General features: G+C 56.0%; 1 protein-coding gene across 6 annotated transcripts in view; it reads right to left on the bottom strand.

The window, feature by feature from the left end:
- Nucleotides 1-12,811, bottom strand: part of RGS3 (regulator of G protein signaling 3) — a 115,395-nt gene that overhangs the window by 22,539 nt on the left and 80,045 nt on the right. The window contains exon 1 of one of the 6 annotated variants that reach the window (XM_057313698.1): nucleotides 8,225-8,552. The exons of 3 other annotated variants lie outside the window; for them this stretch is intronic. The gene's annotated coding sequence lies outside the window, so the exon portion shown is untranslated. Of the gene's footprint in view, nucleotides 1-7,817; nucleotides 7,971-8,038; nucleotides 8,144-8,224; nucleotides 8,553-12,811 lie in introns of those variants that run through there. 2 more of the 6 variants (XM_044389541.3, XM_026513811.4) reach the window with 2 other exon arrangements.

Raw genomic sequence — 12,811 nt, 5'->3', positions numbered from 1 at the left:
TCAGGACAAAGCCAACACGCAGGGAAGAAGAATCCTCAGGAATGAGAAGTGAGGAGACCCCTCTTAGAAGCTTCCCTACTCTTGGCACCACCACCTGGATAAGCCAGAACAACGTGTCCTCGGGCCTGGCCTTTGGAGCTTACTGGGATACCCCAACACCATCCTGGATGCCCAGCTTCTCACTGGGTAGGGAAAGCGGTTCCCAACAGGTGACTTTCCCGGACCAAGCTCCCCCTCCTCTCGGGACCCAGACGCCACTGCTTCAATGTGTGTGGGGGCCTGGACTGGGAGTCCCCACAACCAAAAGACCCTTTCCATACCTCAGCTCTCTTCTCTTCTGAAAGGCATGGAAGTGGAGAGCAGGGCTGTCCCAGCTGCTTCCTGTCCCCACAGGGACTGGAGCCTCAGTCAGAAGAACACCAGACCCCAGGGGGCTCTCCTGCCCCACCTCTGGGCTCTCTGCTCAGAACCAGCCCCCTGTGGGCTCCACCACCATTCCCCTTCCCACCTGGCACCCCCTTTCTCTGTCTGAGCCACACCATGTCTCACTTCCCTATTGTCTCCACCTCCTCAGGTCTGTCTCCTGCCCATCCCCCAGAGCCCAGTTAAACACTCCCTGGGATGCCTTGGCTAGATGGCTCTCTGCTCTCCTGCCAGCGTCTGTGGCCCGTGCAGGCCCTGCTTTGGCTCATCAGGATTGTGTCCCTGGCTCACTTACTCCCCCCACCAACCCCCAGAGTACTCAGCAAATACCAACAGAGCCCCAGCCATGTGCCAGGGCTTGTGCAAGGCAAACAGTGGCAAGACACCGTCCCTTCCATGAAGGTGCTGGTCTATGGGGCAGAGAACCAGGTGAGCAGCTCATGTCACTCACCCACCCACCCACCACACTCCCCCCCTCCCAGGGGGTTATGGAAGCACAGAGGCCGCAGGAAAGATGGGGATGGCTCTTGGAGGAGGTAATGGGGACAGAGATGGGAGAGGATACCCAGGCCAAAGCCAGAGACAGCACGGAACATTCCAGGAAGAGCAGGTGGTTCCATGAGCAGAAGCATGGGTATGTTCAGGAATTTGGACTTCACCCCGAGAGCCGTGTCTGCGTGATGTTGTAGAGATAGGGAAGGTGAAGCCAGATGATGGAAACAGAAAGCAACGATAATGATGGGGGGAGAGGAAGAGAGAAACCATGAACTGAGTGCCTCCCAGATACCAGGCACTGTCATAATTGCTCTCCATGTACTCTCTCACCCCCAGCAGCCCTGTACGGTCGGTTCCACTGGCCCCATTTGGCAAATCAGGAAACTGGGACTGGGGCTCAGAGAGTTTCAGTGACGTGCAGGGTCACCAAGCAGGTAAGTAGAGGAGTCGCATGGAAACCACGGTCAGCCTGGCTCCAAAGCCCTGCTCTTTCTACTACCCCATGGCCTCCTTTCCGGCTCCTTCACAGCCTCTCCTCATCCCCCTCCCTCACCCAGCACCCACCTGGGCCAGGCGCTGTGAGGCACTGGGTGGGGAGTCGAGGGGGGAGGCTTTTCCATTCCAGGACACTAGAATGGATATCTGGCCATTGGACTCAGCCACCATCCTGTGGCCAAGGTCACCTCCAAGGCCCCAGGCACGCTGCTACGTCCACCACTGCCTCCCTGAAGCAGATGTGCTCTCTGCTAAGGGGTGATGTTGAGGCTGGGTCATCTGGGTTTGTAGTCTGCTCCGAAACCATCCTCCTGCTTCCTCCTGTCATGGAACTTTCTCAAGAACCTGATTATATTCCTCTCCTGCTGAAAACCGTTCTTTCCCTCTGGGATAATCCCACCTCCCTCCCCTGTGCGTTCTGCCCCTGCCAACTGACCTCCCTACAACGCCATTTCTCTTCCCTTCCCTCTGACTGGACTAAATTATTTGTAGTTCCCCAAACACACTCTACTCTCAGGCACCTCTAAACCTCTCTGCTCACTGTACGTCCTACCTAGAATACCCTCCCCTCTCTTGTCCATGGGGCGAAATCCTACTCATCCTTCCAAATTCAGATCACCCCCACGTGTATTGCCTGTGATTTCTGACAAAGACGATGATCCCTTACAGTGAGAAAGGATTTTCTTTTTTAATTAATTGGATAACCACCCCGAGAAAATGAGTCTTGACCTCTACATCCACCATACATAAGAATCTATTTCAAGTGGATTTTAGACCGAAATAGGAAACATAAAACAATGGAACTTCTGGAAGGTAACACAGAACACATCCACAACTTTGTAATGGGCAAGAAAACAGGATTCAATGAGCGTTCTCCGGAAAGAAAAGGACTGACAGGTCGGACTGCATTAAGAACTTGTATGCTTCAGAGTGAAAAGGCAAGACACAGAGTGGGAGGAGATATTTGTAATGTGTATATCCCACAGTGAAAACACATCCGGAATATTTTTTAAGCTCCCGCAAACCAGTAAAAAAAAAAAAAAGACAAGACAACCCAGGAGAAAGCTGGGAGGGGAGAAGCCTGAAGAGGCGCTTCACTACGAGGTAGCCAGTTGACATAGGGAAAGGTCCCGAACCTCATTAGTCACCGAGGAAATGCAAATTAAAGCCACATTTAGTTATCACAACATCTAATGCCAATAACGTTGGTGAGGATGTGGAGTGACAGAAACGCTCGTACACAGCTCGCACAGAGCGCACTGGTGTCACACCTGGGACAATTATACGATAGTATCTACTAAAGCTAATTACATACCACTTTATGACTCAGCGATTGTCAACCTTACGTATTTACCCAACAGAGGAGTATGTACGGTGCATCAAAAGACGTCTGGGACTATTCATAGCAGTGCTCTTCATGATAACCCCCAACTGGCAACAACCCAAAGGTTCAGCAGCAGAATGGCTAAATTGCAGGATATTCACACAACGAAATACGACAGTGAGAACCAACAAAATAAAACGTACAAGAATGTTCACAAACCTCATCCTCAAACTGCGGACCAGAGAAGTCAGCGTGAAGGAGCACATGCTCAGTGAGTCCAGGTATACCAAGTTCAAGATCAGGCAACGCTGATCAATGAGAGAAGTCAGGACAGGGGTTCCTTTTAAGGCGGTGGAGGGGGGTATTTCCGGGGTATTAGAATGTTCTCTTTCTTGAGCTGGAGAGTTTGTTCACTTTGTGAAAATTCATCAGCTATACAGTTCTAATCTTTCTCTAAGTGTGTTCCATTTCAATTGAGAAGGTTATTGAAAAGGCAAACAAAAGCCTTCATCCCAGCGTCCACCCCCCCTTCCCTCCTTCCACCATGAGCCCCCCTCCTTGGTACACATCTCTGAATCACATGCCAACACCCCCCCCCCACAAAGCCACTGCACCGCCTCCTGTTTCCGGAACGCCAACTCTGTGTCAGACCCCATGCCAAGCGCCTCGCTTCGCCCACATCACCTCGTTCAGTAACAGCCGCTGTGAGGTCAGGTGCTAGCAGAGCTCAGCTGCTGCCTCGACTCGGCATCGGTGCCCAGGAAGCCCTGCATGCGCACACCCCGCATCTAACCCGACGAGGCCGGGCCATCACCGCAAGAGATGGACGCAAAGGGACCTTCAGTGTCTTGCCCAAGGGCGCACAGCTGTAACGCTCCAGTCCAGAGCCCACAACCCGACACGAATCACACTAGGCAGCCTCCCCTGGGATCAGAAAGAACAGCGTCTGGACACACACAGGTGATTTCTATGGCCAGGCAGGAAGCACAGAAGGAAGGGCAGACCGGGATAGAGACTCGCTCCTTGGATGGACGAGCACCTAGGCATCCAGACTCCGCCTCACCTCCTGCAGGAAGCTTTGCTGAGGCTCCCAGGCTGAGTTAGAAGCTTTCCCAGGGTTCCCCCTCCCTGAGTCTTCCCATCGGAGCTGTGCTGTTACCATGCATCAGATGCCCATCTTTAGCCCTGGATTAAAGATTGGGCCCTTTATGTCTATACCTCCAGTACCCGGCCAGTGCGTGGTACACACCCGGTATTTCATGCCTGTGGAAGGAAAGGAGGGAGGGAGACAGGCACAGAGGGCAAGTTCAGAGCCACTATTGAGATCAACGGAGGACTCCGTCAGTCAAGGTCTGAGCAGTGAAGGTTTCCGCGTCCAAGATGGGCACCGCTCGCAACCGCTGACCGAAGGAGCTGCACAGCCACACCCCTTCCATTCCACGGCCCTCCCTGCAGCTGCCCCTAGCCTTTGTCCAAGGTTGTGGCCAGCCACTTGCTCTGCCCAGCTCCTTCTCTCCCCCCACCCTCTGCCACCCTGCCCTGAGTGCCTGGGTTCTGCTAGTAGCCCGAGGCTAACTCCACCGAGAGGTAACTGAGGACACCACAGAAAGCCCTGGCTACATGGGCAAAAGCATGCCCAGTTCCAAATAACTTACTACACCCCCTGCCTTTCTAAGTTGGGAGCCGCTGACAGTTCTCCGGCAGCAGCCTGATCTACGGTGCCAGGTGCAGGCAGGCTGGCCCACGGCAGGCAGGGAGAGGGGACAAGCCCTGGGCCATCTGGAACAGAGAACACACCTGGCAGCTATCCATACATCTGGAACGATGACGGAGGTCCACTGCCAGAGAAAGAAGGAATCCTGGGACCCCACACCCCGCCCTCTCCACTGTGCCTAGAGGCTCTGATCTCCCCAGCGGGTCATGGCCCCAGCACCCCTGTCCCTAATCCTGCCCCAACCCCACCCCAATCCCAGATGCCTGGGTGCAGCTCCTGTGCAGGGGAAGGTGGCAGCTCCCCGGGGCTGAGCCTGGCTGGCCTGCTGTGAGTGGCTCCAGCCTCTCTGGGCTTAGCGGGCTGAGCCATAAGCAGCCTTGTTTATCCCTGGGAGGAATGACGGTTTTCCCTGAGCAATGACATCTTGGAAACGGCCTGGCTCCACAAACAACAGCAAACCTCCCAGCCCTGGCCTGGGCTCCAGCTTACAGGAGAAGGCCTCTGACCAACAGTGCCTGAGGAACAGGTTAGGGGCTGCTTCCCTGCTGAGCCAGACCCTGGCCCTGACAAGTGACTCACAGGACCCAGGAAGAGAAGAGAGTCTACAGAGAATCAAAGAACTGGATCCCTACAAGGGATCTGGTCCAGTTCCTGGTTGCTCCAAAGGGGAAACTGAGCCAGAGGGGGGAAAAAGCATATTTGCCTGAGATATCCAGTTGAGTAGGAGCCAGAAGGTGCCTCAGTCTCTGGCCTGTTGGCCAAGCAAGGGCTTTCTCTATTGCACCAGTTTTTCAGAGGAGAGCCAGGCTCTAGCTGGTAAGCCAGGGGGTTCTAGAAAGGAATGTGTCACTGGGGAGTCCAAAAAAGGGGAACATCAAGATGAAAGCCAGGTACTCTGAGTCATCCAGTTAGTGTGATAGAGAGAGCTTTGGGCTGGGAGACCAGAGACCTGGGTTCTCATCCCCACTTGGCTGATGAGTTGAATGTACCCTCAGGCAAGCCCTTCTTCTCTTGCCTTAGTCCCCTCTCTGTCCAGAAGGCAAATGGACTCAGCCATCTCCAGGGTCTTGGGGAAGTAAATGGGAAGAAGCTCTAAGGGCCTCCAGGAACCCAGCTGGGCATAGGTACTCCCTCCTCTTCTGGGGAAGCCAGGCAGCCAACTGGCTGAGAACCACCCCCACACAAAACCCCAAATCCACTTCCATGGTTGGCGGTTTCCCAAGGGGGCCCCAGCTGGGCCCCAAGCCCCTGTAGTCTGTGCAAAGGACCATGGACATTGTATTCAAAGCAGCCGGGGCTGCCCCTTCCATCCTCGATGGCCCAGGCCATGATCGCGTCCATGGATGAACACCACCCAGCCCAGCATGACCCCTGAGTGGCCTCCCCCATGACCTCAGACAGGTTGAAGATAATATTCTCCCTGCTTCACCTCCTGTCAAATCCCACCCCCCAACCCCTTGGCCCTATGGTAGCAAAATAGCCCCTCGGCCCCACACAGAAACTAGGGCTCCTGCAAAGGGACTCCTCACTAGGTCCTCGAGTTGGTAGAGATGCTCTCTGCCACGCAGAGCCAGGAGATGGGCAGGAAGAGCTGACTTGGACATCAGGGCTTATCCCCAAGGAAAGCCCATCCTAGCCCTTTCCCACCATGCCCTGGGTCTCAGGCTAGGCCCTTGGGACCCAGAGATGAGTAAGGCCCAGAGCCCACCTAAATAAGCCGTGAAGTAACCACTCTGGGTACCACCACCAATGGACAGACAGGCTCCCACAGAGTATTTGCTCTAGCTGTCGAAGTTTAGGTTCTCCAGGATTAAGGCCTGGAGAGAAGAACTGGGCTTTCCAGGCAATGGGAACATATGCAAAGGCAAGTAAGCTGGGGGTGGAGTGCTTGCACTGATACCAAGTACTGGAGTCAGCAGCCCATCACGGATTTCTGGTTCAAGGCCCTGGAGACTTCCCAACAGGGGGTCCCTCGCCTCAGCGGCCTCCTTCTTCACCATCCCCCTGGCTGCCTCAGATGCCAGGCTAGGCCTGAAGCAAGCCCCGTTGTGGAACTTGGCTCCCTGAAGGGCCCGCCCTGGGCTAAGCCATGCCACATGCTAGGGCTGGGGAAGAAGGGAGGTGCCCCTTGGCTGGGCACGGAGGACTCAAGGGGCCCTGGTGGAAACTTTGACTCTGGCATCAGTGCCCCGGCTGGGATCCACAGGCACTGGTGGGCAGGCGCTGTGGCTCCTTCCTTCCAAGAGATATACGCAGTCCAGCCACCTCGAGAGAGGAGCCAGACAGCCCCTAGCCATAGGCCTGAGGGCAGGAGGATGTGGAAAATTTTCAGCCAGGGGCCTCGTGGCTCCGTCCTTAACTAGGCATCTCAAGTCAGGAGTACTAGCTTCAGAGCTGAACTACATAGCTCAGGTAGGATAAGGGCACCCGTGTATCCTGTCCTCACTGCTCCAGGAAGCAGTGTCCTTCCATCCGGGTCCTGGCCAGAGACCTGCTGTGTGGACACAGCTCCTTCCCAGTCTGGACCCTGGCTCTTCTACAACCCTGAGGTCCCACGGCACAGAGGTTCTTCCCAGACACCTCAGGTCCAGAGTAGAGGTGTAGGGTTCCAAGTTGATAAAAGAATTGGCCTCTGTCCCCTCACTGTGGTTAGCTCTGTGGGGGTGGGCAGGTCCATAACGATTATCCCCTCCCTACGGTTCTCAACTGGAGCCAAGGGAGCAGGTGCAGGACCTTTCTTAAGGGGCTCAGGAGGCACAGCATCCCCGCTTGTGCTTCCCGCGGGGCATTTCACCAGAAGTCTCTCGAATCAGAGGCAATCCCCCCCCCGCCCCGCCCCTCTGGCTGAGACCGTCTCCCCGCCCCCCACCCCACCTCCACCCCCACCCCCACCCCAGACCACTTCCTTTCCTGACATGGAACTAGGCAAGAGCGGCCATCCCTGGTGCCTGGAGTACAGTTAGCATCCCTGACATGATCACCAACACGGCCGGCTGAACGGCTGAACGCTAGCTCCCCAAGCAGTGTCCCAACTCGTGGTCACCGAACATTCCTTTCTCTCAGAAACAAAAACCAGCTGACCAGCCTAGAAGTGGGGAGCAGCACACAGTGGTAGCATGCCCCTGGCCCTGTGGGTCCCCACCCTGAGAAAGACAGACAGACAGACAGACAGACACACACACACACACACACACACACACACACACACAGAGAGCTATTTCAGAGCCTAACACACGCGATTTAGTTGCAACATGCCTATCAATGGCTGCCCTGGGGAAGAAACAATAGAAACAGGGGCACGGGGTGACCTGGACAAGAGCCCCCACCCCGCCTACCGCACACCCACCCTGTCACCAAGGCACCTACCCAGCACACTCCAGCAGGGACCCAGGAGACTCCCGGCTGCCGCTCCTGCCCGCCAGCCCGCCGGCCGGGTCTCTGCCGGGCTCCTCCCGCAGGCGGGCGGGCGGGCAGGCGGGCGGGCGGCCGTGGCTGTGGCAGCTCCTGGCCGCCTGGCCGCCCGTGTCAAGCGGCCGCTTACCCCAGACAGAGCTTCTTTGTGTCAGCAGAGCTATTTATGGACTTACCCAAGTTCCCCAGGGGAGCGATACCTGCTGGGAAAAGCAGAACCAAATGACCAGGTTCCACCTCCCACATCTAGGTAGCGTTTTCAAAACCCTTGCATCACTCGCCCCTCCTCCTCTTCCTCCTCCTCCTCCTCCTTGCCCTCCTCCTCTTCCTCCTCCTCCTCTTCCTCCTTTCCAAACACGCACCCTGTCCAGCCCGCTGCCGCTGCTCTGGATTTCTTTCTTCCATCAAAGAAAACTCTGATTTCCCAAGTCACTTTCATCCGAGGAGGAGGAGAGCGGGCTGTCTCAGGAAGCGTCCCCGTCCTCCGGCAGCCAGTCCTTCAGCCTGCAAGGAGCCCCGGCTCCTCGGTTTCATGCTCACACTCACACGCATGCACGCACGGGCCCTGGCTCCCCTATCTCCGTCCCCGGGGCCTGGGCTGGCCCCCCAAGTGCCGCTCTGGAGGGAGAGGCAGCCATCGCTGACGGTGCCAGCCCCTGGCCCCGGGATCCCCGAGCCGGGTGCACCCCACAGGCACGTTGAGGGCTCCCCCGGCTGGGGCAGTGCAAAGCCACTGGCTGCTGCTCCGGCAGGATGGAGCCAATCACCCGGGCTTCCCGGCACACCCCCACCCCCACGCGGCTCACATCCCTGTGGGCGGCTGCCATTTAACCCGGGGTCCTGCAGCCAACGTGCTGCGGACTCTAAGAATGTCACCGCCTCGGGATGGGGGAGCAGCGGCTTCAGTGGGTGCCGTACAGCAGCACCATCCAGTGTAGCGGGAGCTCAGCACTTTTCGGGGAATCAGATGGACGGAGAGCACGGGGCTTCCTCCCCCACTATACGATGGCTGGGAGGAGCACATGACAGCAGCTCAAGAGTTAGGGCCACAAGTGAAGGAGACATCCCTAACAGAGGGACCATGGGGTGCAGAGGCAGGAGCCCTGGGCTTCGAGGCAAGAGCCCCCAGTTCGGGTTCCAGCTCCAGCACTGGTTGGCTGGGTATCCCTGATCGAGTCCTGCCCACCTCTGAGCCTTGGTTTCCTCATCTGTAAAATGGGGCTGACAACTCTTGACCAGCCCCACCGGTGGGATTCAGAGAGAATTCAGTGATCCCATGCCAGGCATTATTCCCAGAATCTGGCCTTCATAAACTCACTTAATCCTCACCAGCACCTTGAGAGGCCAGGGCTACTCCTACCCTCCTCACAGAGAATCTCAGGCACAGAATGGTCGTGAAGTTGCCCAAAGTCACACAGCTAGTTGGCTGTAAAGCCAGGACTGAAGACCAGTCGGGCCAACTCTGGGGTGCCTGCTCCTCACCCCTGCATAGCCCCCCCACCCAGGAAGCTGCTTTGCCAGTGCCAAGCTGTCTGACATTGTGGCTATGGCCCTTGCAGTTGGCTGTCTGATGTCAACAAGCTGTCTTGTTGTCTGATGTCTGATGTCTGGGGCCCAAGCTAGGGTGCCCATTCAACAGCAGCTCCAACCCGAAACTGATTATTGGAGTGGCGGGCACCCTGGGATGTCACACAGGAAAAACGATGGGCAGAAGGAGACCCTGTGCCCCCTTCCCACCTCACCCCACCTTGGCCACCCTGGGCTGAAGTGTTGTCCTCTGCCTCTTACTCTCCCTGTGTTGGTCTCACTGTCTCTGAATGCTATCGCTGCCCGTCTCCCTGCCCCTGTCTCTGATCTATTCCTGTCTTATTCACACATACAAGCACACGCACACATGCAGGTAGAAGAAAACATCCTATATCGGGATCAACTTGGAAGGGCCCTCATCTGAGCAGTCACTTACAAACTCCAAACAATACTTTGTCTTGTCCCCGGGGGCAGAGCCAAGGCAGTCCTTGCAGGGCCCAAGAACCTTCCAGATTAGAAGACTGTCATCCTGCAGGCTCCTGGGAAGCAGGGTCCACCTCATCCTGGGAAACTAAGAAGGTGAGTCTCGAGAGAGTCCAGATCTAATGGGGCTGACCGATTTCCAGTAGGGCTGACTGGTTCCCAGGATGGAATTTCTGGTGCTTGGGATAAGATTGCTTAGGATGGGGAGCCTGAGTTGACATGAGAGGAGTCCTCGAGTTTCAGCAGGGTCTTCACTTCTCTATCAACAAACAGTTCTGGAGCACCAGCTTCATGCCAGGCTCTGTGCTGGGCCCTCAGGCTGTGGTAGAGAACAGACAGACCGGGCCCTGTACTCACAAAGTTCCTGAGGGAGACAGACATCAGCCACACAGCCAGACTAGTGAGTCTGTAATTAGACATCGTGCCACGATGGGCAGAGCAGCTCTGCCAATCCAGGGGGCGGGGTCCAGAACCCAGAATGCACTCTTCAGTGTTCTGGACCAAAAGGATAATGAGGAACGGGACCAGCAGTTCAGTGCCCTGAGGCCCAGGAGCCTGCCAGACCAGATCAGGAGAGCACTGCGTGCCTGGGGGAGCCCACGCAGCCACGGCCCTCTGCCTCTCCATAGCTCCAGATACAAATCAGCAAAGCAGGTGGGCCTCCCAGTGTATAGCCTGGGGCAGGAGGGGGAGTCAAAGGGCCAGAAGGGCCCCTGGAGATCTTTCACTGCTGTTTCCCATTGACAGACAGTGAAACTGAGGCCCAGAGAGGGAAAGTGACTTTCCCAAGGAAATAAAGCAACTGAATGGCAGGGCTGAGACCAAGGATTGCTCACTCCCAGTCCAGTGCTCCTCCCAATACACATTAATGCTCTTCAGACCTACATAGATGACGGTGCTGTTCAGCACAGGAGGAACTGGGATCCAGAGAACCGTGAGATCTAGGTGGCCTGCCAGCCACAGGGATTGGCACCTGGGCATTCAAGGCCTGGGGTGCATTTACAGATCCACATAATTCACTCAACAAACATTTGACACTTCCTATGTGTCAGCACTGGTCTGAGCACTTCCCGATTATTGACTCATTAAACCTTCACGGCCCTATCAGATACGATGTCTAATGTCCCCACTTTACAAATGAGTAAAGACAGGCAGAGAAATGAGGAAACATCCTCAAGGTCCCATACTAGTAAGGGCAGAGCTGTGGGGGCCAAGCCCAGTCCACTCTCCACTGTGCCCTACACCGCTGCGCGGGACAATAATGCAACAGACGAGCCTGCCTCCACCTCATGAAGCCTGCCGTGCCCCGGCTTGTGCTCCCGAGCCCCCATCCTGAGCCCTGCACACACGGAAACCCACCCACCTTCCTTCCTCCCCCAGACTCTACCTGAGGGAGGCTGTGTGCTGGCAACGCCCTCCTCAAGGAAAGGAGGATACTTGCCGAAGGCTACTTAATAAGTTTCCCCATCCTGCCCTCTGAGCCAAAGTCCACTGGGATTTTGTTCCGGGTTGGGGAGGAGGGTGATGCTGCTAGGGCAGAAACTGGGCCCAAGCCAGGGAGAGGTGTGGTCCCAGGAATTCCAGAGCAAGCCACAGACTAAAACCACCGCAGTCCCCACCAGCAGCTGCTTGGGCTCTCGTTCTCCCCGGCACATTCTCTCCAGAGAATGAAAGAGCCAGGTCTGTGCCAGGGTGTCAGGGGAGTGAAAGCCTGGGCCAGGGCATGCTGGCCAGACCTCCTCCAGAGCCCTGCCCCTGCCCCAAACTGCTACAGAAGACTATGATGAGCCAGGGCTGCCTTAGGAGACTGTAGAATGATCTATACACACCCACCCCAGCCCAAGCTTTAAATCTGCTAACCCACTTAGGAATTTCCAGGCCTTTACTCATTGGGTCTCACGTCCCTGGTTTAGAGGTCTACAGACTCCATTCAGAAAGGCCCTCCCCACAGAAGAGTCAGCCAAGACACATTTATTTGTTATTTCAAAAAACACTGAATCTCTACGTGTGCTGGAGTCTGTGCTCGGAACTACGGACACAGGCAGACGGAAGTAGTCTGCTCCCGAGATCTGACCCAGGGGGGTGAGCATAGTTGACCCTGGAGTGGACGCTACAGGCAGGGACTGTCCTGCCGTGTTCTGGCCTCCGCGACCCCAACGCCAGGGTAGGGGACCTGCTCTCCCACTGCTTGCTAAGGGCATGCACCTGGCTCTTCCTGGTGGCACTAGCTTTGTTCTTGGGTCACGAGCTCCAGGTGGTGACGTGGGACAGGACACAGCAGGTATCCTCAAGCTCACACCCATGGGAGGTTCTGGCCTATAGTCTGCAGAACCCAGGTGAGTCCCTTCCCCCTCACTGGCCTCTCTTCCATCCCTAACATGAGGCCACAGAGGGGTGTCCAGTGGGCCCAGCCTTGCTCCCCTGCGCTCAGTGGCCAGTCCCAGGCCCTTCCAGGCTCTCTCACTAAAGGAATGAGTTCAGTCAGTGGAATTTAGAAAGAACACAGGCTTTGGAGTCCAAAAAAAAAAAAAAAATCTGAGTGTGAGTTATCTTGGGCAAGTCATTTTAATGTGTCTGAGTCTCAGTTGCCTCATCTGTAAAATGGGGCTATTACCATGTGCCTCACTGGGCCCTGTGGAGGACCAAATGAGGTGGTGCGTGCAGAGTGCCAGCACACGGTGAGTGTGTAACAAGGTAAGTAGCGGCATCGTTGTTGTGTTGTCATTGTGGCTCTCCTCTGAAAAGGATGGAATTCACCTGGGGACGTCTGATGTGAAGAGTCAAATGTGAACATATCGGCCGAGGGTCTAACAGACAGGCAGGGCCTACCATGGTGCCTGGCATGTCCTCATAGCTGATAGCCGTTCACATTTATTGAGCAACAGGTCCGTCTTACAGAGGGGGAAACTAAGGTACAGAAAGGTCACGTGGCAGAAACA

Source organism: Ursus arctos, unplaced genomic scaffold, assembly GCF_023065955.2.
Source record: "Ursus arctos isolate Adak ecotype North America unplaced genomic scaffold, UrsArc2.0 scaffold_18, whole genome shotgun sequence".
NCBI lineage: Eukaryota > Metazoa > Chordata > Mammalia > Carnivora > Ursidae > Ursus > Ursus arctos.
Note: the sequence above shows the minus strand (reverse complement) of the source record. Positions and strands in the feature narration are given on the sequence as shown.